Here is a 10,448-nt window from a genome sequence, read left to right on the forward strand (position 1 = left end):
GGAAAAAAAATTAACTTAAATGATTTTAGCAAATGGCTGCAATATAACAAAGAGTGAAAAATTTAAGGGGGTCTGAATCCTTTCCGTACCCACTGTATATATATATATATTTTTTTTTTTTACATTTCGGGCAAAACAAGAAAGCCGCATTCACTGCAGTCTCGCACGTGAGGTTAACTTTTGCAAGTTCTTTTATGAGCTTAGTGCTTCTGCTAGTAAAATACTAAAAATAAATGCTCAACGATGCTTACCAGAATCGTTTTAACGAAATGAGTCCATACATCCATATACTGTATCTTGGTAAATAATCCATTGTTTTGTTTGCATTCAAACAGCACAAACATGGTGGACGTGAAGGTGAATGGATCACCTAGAGCGCAATGAAGCACGTTGAAATTCATCCAAGTACGCGTATAAAAGAATGACCTGCTGCGCATTACATAAATAGATTTGCTATTGTTATAAATATTAGAGAATGTTCTGTCCTATTAAGCACTTTTAAAAGGGTCATATGATGCGATTTCAATTATTTCTTTCTCTTTGGAGTGTTACAAGCTCTTGGTGCATAAAGAAGATCTGTAAAGTTGCAAAGACTAAAGTCTCAAATCCAAAGAGATATTCTTTATAGCTTCGTCATGCCTAGAGCTGATCTGTGCTGGTCGCTAAGCAAATAAATCAACTTTGCGCTGTGGATCGCCGGATCGGCTTTCACCGTGGTCGAAGCGGAGTCCAGCCTGGGGTCGTCACATTCGGTTCCGCTCACTCTAGCCGCCAGCCTCCACTCACTCTAGCCGCCGGCTCTTTTGGAAGGACACAACTAGAAATCAGTGGTTAAGTTGTATTTACAACACTGTTCCAGAACAGTTCAACCCAAATATTAAGATGTGTGCAGCGCATTTTATGGAGGACTGTTTCCTGATCCTGGGAGAGTAGACAACAATCCCGGCTGTTCTGACTCACAGTCTGTAAGTACATTTTCATTTAAAGGATTTGCCACTGATGATTCAAACATGAGTTTTCAGCAGTGTAGAGTAGCTCTTGTTGTTTGTCATTTCTCCGATCACAAATGCAGACATGGTTTTATGTTTATGCGGCGCGATGCAACGCAGCGCTTAAAAAGACAGTATAAGTCATTATAATCCGTAATTATGTCCCCACTGGATGCAACAAATGCCTCGTTTGTAATGGGTTTTATTGGTTTTGTCTAGTCGTGCCGGGAGACGGCATCACGGTATGGTAAGGGGCGTAACACTTCCGTCACACGCTTGAGGTATCCGGCCAATCACAACGCACTGGAAAGCTGGCCAATCAGAGCACACCTCGCTTTTCAGACCGCAACATCATATGACCCCTTTAATATTGTTTTTTTTTACTTTATCGCATATATTTAGTTTTTGACAAATTCACAACATTAAACGTGTAGTTAACTTTATAAATATTTGCAAAGGTCTTAAGTCAAGTTTAAAACAGTTTTATGATAATTATTGCTATATTAATGTAACCATCTATGACTGAACCAAGCCGAGTCATTGCCAGAAGTGGCCCGGACTCTACAGCCAGATCCGGGCGGGTTACGGTGTACAGGAATCGGGCCAGTGCTTTACAGCCGCATCACAAGCACATGCGCGAGAGCAAATTGCAGGCCACACTCGGCCCGGATAACACTCGCCGATGCCGAGTCTGAGCTGCAGGCGCCGTGGGCCCGCTGAGCTCGGGCCGATTACTACATGCTTTCTGGGATACTAAAGAAAGTGAAATCTTCCTTTTGAGTTACATTTTTAAAGGGGTCATCGGATGCCCATTTTCCACAAGTTGATATGATTGTTTAGGGTCTTAATGAAAAGTCTATAACATACTTTGGTTAAAATTTCTCAATGGTAGTGTAAAACAGCATCCTATTTACCCTGTCAAAAACAGCTCTTTTCACAGCAAGCTGTTTCAGTGCATTTCCCTTTAAATACTAATAAGCTCTGCTATCCCCGCCCCTCACCCTCTGTGGGGTGACGCACAGTTCTCTGAGAGACTGTAACCTTTAGCTGCATTCATCGTGAAACTTGCTATATAGCACATTATTAGGAAAGGTGATTTGCAAAATTTATATAAAAAAAAATATATATATATCTTATACTCACTTCTTCTGGAGGTGAAGCTGAATGATTCACCTGAATATAGACATATTTAGGCAGATCGGGAGATGCATTCCCTTCAAAAACCAACTTAAACCACTGTGTCTTCAGTGGCTCTGATGCCGGGAGTAAATGACGACTACTATGTTCATTATTACATCCAACAACAAAACACCTTAATCGTTTAGGAGACATTCTTGTCTACAACCGCTCTGGTGTTGAAACAATGGCGGACTGATGACAGCTCACTCAGGGCAGGTATAAGGTAAGACGGACGTGTCAATCAACAATCTTGGGAGGGGCCTCAGCTCATCTGAGAATGGCTTGATTTGAAAAAGGGGATATTATTTATCTGGATAAAAAAAAAAAAAAAAAACTGGGGGGTTCTCTTTCTAACATCCGTTCGGTATCTCACTAAGGGGAACGCCTCAGGCGTGACCGACTGCGGAAGCACCAATTACACCACGTCTGTCAGACTGACAGACCAATCGCTGCAGCGATCAGGGAGTCCCGCCTCCCCGGTATATAACTCACCGCAGCCCGCTGCAGCGTCATTCTCGCTTTCTTCCCCGTGAAGATTGTGGAAGCTGTACTCGACTGACGCATTATTGGATTTACCGTTCAACTGTTTACAGACGAAGCCGACCGGCGACGTCGCAAACGCGGTAAATCTTATATTGCTGTTAGCTGGGTGTCTCTCTCGTGCCGAGGGGAAAAACGTCCGCGTCAAGGCGAGTTTTTCCACTCTCGGGAATAAACAGCCTGTTTTCCGATCGAATACGATTCAGTTCGTGTTGGATACAGGGAAAGATGAGATTATTAGAGGGCATTGATTTGCGGCGTCTTTCTTTAAAGACGGCTTTGTTGATCGCTCTCACTACAGCAAAGCGCATAAGTGAATTACACGCTTTGTCAGTACATCCTTCCTGTATGCAGTTTGCATTGGATGGATCGAAAGTTACGCTAAGGACTAACCCGGCATTTGTTCCTAAGGTCAGGGACACAACAGGAACAAACAAATCTGTGGAATTGCTAGCGTTCTTTCCACCGCCTTTTTCTTCATCAGAGGAAGAGCGGTTACACTGTTTATGCCCGGTGCGCTCTTTGAGTGTTTATGTGCAGAAGACGAGACTGTTACGAAGGAGTAATCAGCTCTTTGTCTCTTGGGCTGACAATTATCGAGGAAGTCCTGTTTCATGTCAGCGGCTTTCTCACTGGGTGGTAGACGCGATCGTAATGTGTTATAAGGATGCAAATTTACCACCTCGACTTCGCGCCCACTCCACACGTGGAATGGCCACGTCCTGGGCGATGTTCAGAGGAGTTTCTATTCAGGACATTTGTGCTGCGGCGAGCTGGGCATCACCGCACACATTTGTGAGATATTATAGATTGGATGTGACAGAGTCGTCACTGGCGCATTCAGTGCTGGGAGCAGGAGCGGTGCCTGATATGTAATGCATTTTATTCAGGGCATACGCGCATATTTTCAATTCAGCAGTATAATTCACTGTGCTTGTGTTCACAGTATTATATTATGAAGTGCATCAGGTTTGCTCAAGCATTAAAGCCATGATCACTTGTTATCACCTTCCTAGGTTGCGTCTGTTCATACAGTATTATCTGCAATGCGGGAGTGGTCTATATCCCATAGTGAGATACCGAACGGATGTTAGAAAGAGAACGTTAGGTTACTTGCGTAACCCCGGTTCTCTGATAACAGAAGTGAGGTATCTCACCTCACCACCCTTCTTGCAGACTACACGGTGAAGAAGCTGTGTGGAGAATGACGCTGAAGTGGGCTGCGGTGAGTTATATACCGGGGAGGCGGGACTCCCTGATCGCTGCAGCGATTGGTCTGTCAGTCTGACAGACGTGGTGTAATTGGTGCTTCCGCAGTCGGTCGCGCCTGAGGCGTTCCCATAGTGAGATACCTCACTTCTGTTATCAGAGAACCGGGGTTACGCAAGTAACCTAACGATTTTTATCATTAAAGGGTGTTTGTGTAAACACAATGCCAACACACATTTCAGTTCAAGCAGTATGTAAAAGTGAATTTTGCATCCGATGACCCATTTAACATTAGCATATACTGGATTTAATTTTTTAGTATTGGAGAAAAAAAAAAAACTTGTGCATGAAATCCTCCCCTCACACTGTCCTATCAAATAAAGGCAAGAAAACCAAAATATAATTTATTAAGAATATTGTTTAATATTACTGTAATTACATATTTATTGATGCAACCTATTAATACTTCCGCTATTAATATTGCAATTTTATGTGCTATTATGTAGCCATAATGATTATCTATCTATCTATCTATATATCTATCTATCTATCTATCTATCTATCTAAGTAACATTGTCAATATTGAGTTAATGTCAGAACTGCCTTTTTTATCATAATTTTTAAATGACACATGACAAACTTTAACCTAAATCAGAATGTGAGATGGAAACTGATTTTCAAAGTCCTTCATGTTTATTCCTCTGTGTGGTTATGTGGTTATTCATTTCATGAAGTCTTATAATGTCACTCTTTTTGATGACGAATGGTGTTGAGAGAGTTTCACTTGACATATTTACATAAATATTAAACAATTTGCATTATGTTGTCAGCACACTGGCCTACTTCTTGAAAAAGGAGGCCCTGAGGTTTGGCTCTTATGTGTAGTGATGAGAAAGACAGTTGACGGGATAACCAATCGGAAGCACCATTGCACATGTCTGGTGTGAGAATACTGTGGCCATGAGACACTTTATTTCAGAGTTTCGCTTCACTTTGAATTTACTTGAATATGTATCGTGGCCTAAAAGTGTTTTTTTGCATGCTGTCAGCTGACATTCTTTTATATATATATATATATATATATATATATATATACAGTGGGTACGGAAAGTATTCAGACCCCCAACCACATTATTTTAGAAAGCTGAGTTAAATTTCATTAGCCACACCAGGCCTGATTACTGCCAGACCTGTTGAATCAAGAAATCGCTTAAATAGAACCTGTCTGACAAAGTGAAGCATGCTTAAAGAGCAACACATTCAAGAACAGATGAGAATTAAAATAGTTGACATATGTCAGTCTGGAAAGGGTAATAAAGCCATTTCTACGGCTTTGGGACTCCAGTGAACCATGGTCAGAGCCATTATCCACAAATGGAGAAAACTTGGAACTAGTGTTGTCACGGTACCAACATTTCAGTATGCGGTACCAATACAAATAACGTTAATCAAAAATGAAATGTACAAAACCAATGCCATTCTTTATACTTATTTAAAATTGTTTCAAGTTTTTCCACAAGTAATAAAAGTATGAAAAGAGTAAACAAGTTTCACCCAAAAGTTTAATCATAGTTCTGCTGCCACTGAAAAACAACTGTAAACTGGTGTCTGTTTTAGGGTTTGCTGGTGTGTTTCAGGATATTCCTCAGTCTGCAGCTGTAAAAGGAACATATAATATACTTAAGAAAAGCAATGGGCTGAGTCTGACCAAATGCAACATTAGATCATTGACACCAGCTAAAATATAACTTTTCAGTAAATAACAAACACATGACCTAACAATAAACAAGTTATATGTCAATTCTTCTTCTTAGGGTTCATTTCAAAATTTACTAATATATAAATCACAAGTTCAATCTGTTAAAATTATTTAAAGCACAATGAACAAACATGAATGATCAAGTGTTTGTATTAAATAACATTCACAAACATTAATGAATGTTTTAAAAATATATTGTTCACTCACTGTAAGATTTAATGCTCATTATATTAGAGTTAGCCGTGCTTATGCTAATGATTAACTACATATATGCTAACGGCCATGATTATTTCAATCCGACATTCAAATTAAAATATGGAATAATATTCATAACAGAAGCTCTAAATATTAAAAATGTAATTTTATGAAGAGGTTGCCAGGTTTTTACAACAAAACCCGCCCAATCGCGTTTCGAGGGGGGTCCCCTGTTAAAAATCGCGTTCCGGGGATAAAATACACGTGTTTTAGCGGGGTTCCCCTGGTAAAATTTGCATTCCATGGGCTAAATATCACGTTATTTGGGTCGTTTTTCAACCCGCGGACATGAAAAACAACTGCCAGGCAAATATTCTGTGTACTGATGCGACAAAAGTTGAACTTTTTGGAAGGTGTGTGTCCCGTTACATCTGGGGTAAAACCAACACAGCATTTCATAAAAAGAATATCATACCAACAGTCAAACGTGGTGGTAGTGTGATCGTCTGGGGTTGCTTTGCAGCTTCAGGACCTGAACAACTTGCCATAATTGATGGAACCATGAATTCTGCACTCTATCAGAAAATCCTGAAGGAGAATGTCCGGCCGTCAGTTTGTGACCTCAAGCTCAAGGCTTGGGTTCAAGCAAGTCCACCTCTGAATGGCTCAAGAAAAACAAAATGAAGGTTTTGGAGTGGTCAAGTCAAAGTCCAGACTTAAATCCGATTGAGATGCTGTGGCATGACCTTAAACATTCATGCTCGAAAACCATCCAATGTGGCTGAATTAAAACAATTATGCAAAGAAGAGTGGGCCAAAATTCCTCCACAGCGATGTGAAAGACTTATTGCCGGTTATCACAAACACTTGATTGCAGTTGTTGCTCCAAAGTTTGGCACAACCAGTTATTAGATTTAGGGGACAATTACTTTTTCAAGTAGTGCCAGGCAGGTTTGGACAGCTTTTTTCCCTTAATAAATTAAATCATTATTTCAAAACAAAGCATTTTGTATTTACTTGGGTTATCTTTATGTATTATTAAAATTTGTTTGATGATCTGAATCATTCAAGTGTGACAAATATGCAAACAAATAAATAAAATAAAATGAAAACAGGAAGGGGGCAGAAACTTTTTTGTGTGTGTGTATATATATATATATATATATGATTGTCTGTGATTAATCGCATTATGCACAAAATTCAATAATGTATTCAAAAGTAGTGTATTGTGCACTTTTTTCATTTTTAATTTCAAGTACTGCTATATGAACAAAAGTGCAATAACATTTGGTTTGCAAACACTTTAAACAAATGAGGTGCTTTGTTTACAGCAGTATTCCTTTTACATTGTAGCAGTTAAAATATTTATTGTAAATCTCAGCTTATAACAGTAATGTAATCAAATTAAATATAAAACAAGCTGCCATTACCAGGGCATTAACATTTGTATAGAAAATATTTTATAGTTTGTTATAGAAAAACAAGTTATGCTCAGAGTCCAGAGCCTCGATCTTAACATTATAACAGGCTCCTTCTCCAGAGCGCTTCTCTGCTGTCTTTACGTACTATCGGAAACTTCCTATTTCCCACATATGATTACGAGCACGTTGCATTCTTTTCTGTTAAAAATATCAGTTGACAGTGTAAGAATAATAGTAGTCCAAGGCACTCGAATCTTATTCAAAAAGTTGTAAAAAACTTTTATTTCATCATGGCTATAAGTTTTAAGAACAGGTGACAAGTGCACACCTACGCTTTGCGGCTATTTTGCATTCATCAGGGTGTGAGTAACAAATACAATCTGAGTTCATTTTGAGCAGCAATTAATTAGTCAAATAACAATCACCTGGTCGCTCTACACAGGACAAACAGTAGAGAGGAAGTTTGACGATTACATATCAAATTAAATCAAACACAATATAATCATGTATAAAGGAGAGGGAAAAAAAATAACTTAAATATATAAATCAGACTCCACAAATCAATGTATGTATGTACATAGTATAAATTTCTTAAAAAAATAAAAAAAAACACACAAGATCAACAATATAATACTTCCAGATCTGAATTCTTATTACAAAATAGGTACAAGGTCTAATTCCCCCCCTTGTAATAAAAAGAGCGGATAAGGGAGGTGCAGTTGTTGTATGGGGCGGAGATCAGTACATCAAAGAAGCCTTTAGACAACTACAAAATTGTGAGTACTATCAGCGCCTGAAATGGAATCCAATAGAAAGTATTAAAAATTAATTGACTGACATTATTACATGCTGAAAACGAGGGATGGATTTCAAAAAATGAACGTGATTTTCTATTTTGTAAAGATCCTAGGATTCCTACTTTTTATATGCTTCCAAAAGTACACAAAAATCTTGAAAATCCACCAGGGAGACCTATAATTAGTGGTAATGGGTCTATTACAGAGCCGGCTTCAAAATTTGTGGATTATTTTATTAAACCATTGATTAGTGAACTCCCCTTGTTCATTCAAGATACAACTCATGTATTGAATATCGTTAAAGAAATGAAAACTACAGAATCCTCTACAGGTGCATCTCAATAGATTAGAATATTGTGGAAAAGTTCATTTATTTCAGTAATTCAACTCAAATTGTGAAACTTGTGTATTAAATAAATTCAATGCACACAGACTGAAGTAGTTTAAGTCTTTGGTTCTGTTAATTGTGATGATTTTGGCTCACATTTAACAAAAACCCACCAATTCACTATCTCAACAAATTAGAATATGGTGACATGCCAATCAGCTAATCAAATCAAAACACCTGCAAAGGTTTCCTGAGCCTTCAAAATGGTCTCTCAGTTTGGTTCACTAGGCTACACAATCATGGGGAAGACTGCTGATCTGACAGTTGTCCAGAAGACAATCATTGACACCCTTCACAAGGAGGGTAAGCCACAAACATTAATTGCCAAAGAAGCTGGCTGTTCACAGAGTGCTGTATCCAAGCATGTTAACAGAAAGTTGAGTGGAAGGAAAAAGCCATGATGAAATAAAGGCTTTTTAAAACTTTTTGAATAAGATTAGAGTGCCTTGGATTACTGTTATTCTTACGAGCTGAATCATCCCTTGCACCCAAAGAGCAACGAGACTAGAAACCCAATACCCCGTGCAGCACTTCTTTTGCATTCTTTATTTCGAGGAATCAGTTGACAGTGGTTTATGAATGTTGATGCTTAGCCAAAATAATTTTATCGGGAGCATTCATGTGAGCGCTGCGCTGCTGCAGTTTTAGGCCCACCCCAAATGCTCTCATTGGTTGAGACGCGTGATGACATGTCAGTGTAAAAGCAGTGATGCTTAAACTCCAAAAGGGACAAAACCACAATATAAAACTTGTGGGCTATATTCTAAGTTTCCTGAAGTCATAGATTTGTGTGACAAATAGACAAATTTGGTGGGGAAAAAAGTTATTATTCACTGAAAATCTTCCCCAAAGATACTGAATCAAATATAACAGCAGACAGTCTGATGTAATGGGTTAAAAGGTGCCATATTTACATATGCTAGAGAATGAGAAAGCAGTTTTTATACCTCTTTATCAAGTGTCTTTGTCTAACAAGACAATCAGAAGGGACAATATTTCAAAATATTTTCTTCTCAAGGGGAACTTTTAAAAGTTCTTAGTCCTCAGCCCTGGGGATTTTTCTGATTTTTTTCTCAAAAATCCAGAGTAACAAGCCCATAATCAAAATGATAAACAGATAAAAAAAAAACAAAAAAACATATAAACAAACCAGGTACCAAAACACGGGAGAACCAGGAAACAAGGCTTAGAAATACAGATATGATGCATACAAGACTGAGCCATGAATAAGTGAATTAACCAGGCTTTTATATGGAGAGCTCAGGGCTGGACTGGGACAAAAAATCGGCCCAGGCATTTTTTGGTGTCAAATAAAGGTGGAACTGATGTGTTTTTAGTCGTATCTTGAAGATGGTTAAGGACTCAACTGCTCGGATTGGTTGGGCAGGTCATTCCACCAGGAGGGAACAGTTAATGAAAAAGTCTGTGAAAGTGATTTTGTGCCTCTTTGAGATGAGCTGAATTTTTAGCATCATTACTCAAGTCACATGATCCTTCAGAAATCATTCAAATATTCTGATTTGCTGCAAAAAAAACCCTTTATTATTTGTATTATGTTGAAAGCAGCTGAGTAGAATTTTTCAGATGATGAATAGAACAGCATTGATCTGAAATGAAAATATTTTGTAGCATTATGAATGTCTTTATCACTTGATCAATTTAAAGCATCCTTGCTAAATAAAAGTATTAATTCTGAAAATGTAGCTTTGATCACAGAAATAAATGTCATTTTAATATATATTTAAATAGAAAGCAGTTGTTTTTTAAATAGTAAAAAAAAATCACAATATTACTGCTTTTGCTGTATTTTGGATCAAATAAATGCAGGTTTGGGTTACGAATGTAACGAAACGAGATGCTGCGTCGGAAAATGCTTTGGGAATGCCACCAGTGTGACCATGCTCTGAGCCACATATGAAATCAGTCCAATAGATGGGCGAGACGTCATGGGCGGGTGACGTTGCGACCAGA

The sequence above is a fragment of the Sinocyclocheilus anshuiensis genome, unplaced genomic scaffold, assembly GCF_001515605.1.
Source record: "Sinocyclocheilus anshuiensis isolate Anshui unplaced genomic scaffold, SAMN03320099.WGS_v1.1 scaffold215, whole genome shotgun sequence".
Classification (NCBI taxonomy): Eukaryota; Metazoa; Chordata; class Actinopteri; order Cypriniformes; family Cyprinidae; genus Sinocyclocheilus; species Sinocyclocheilus anshuiensis.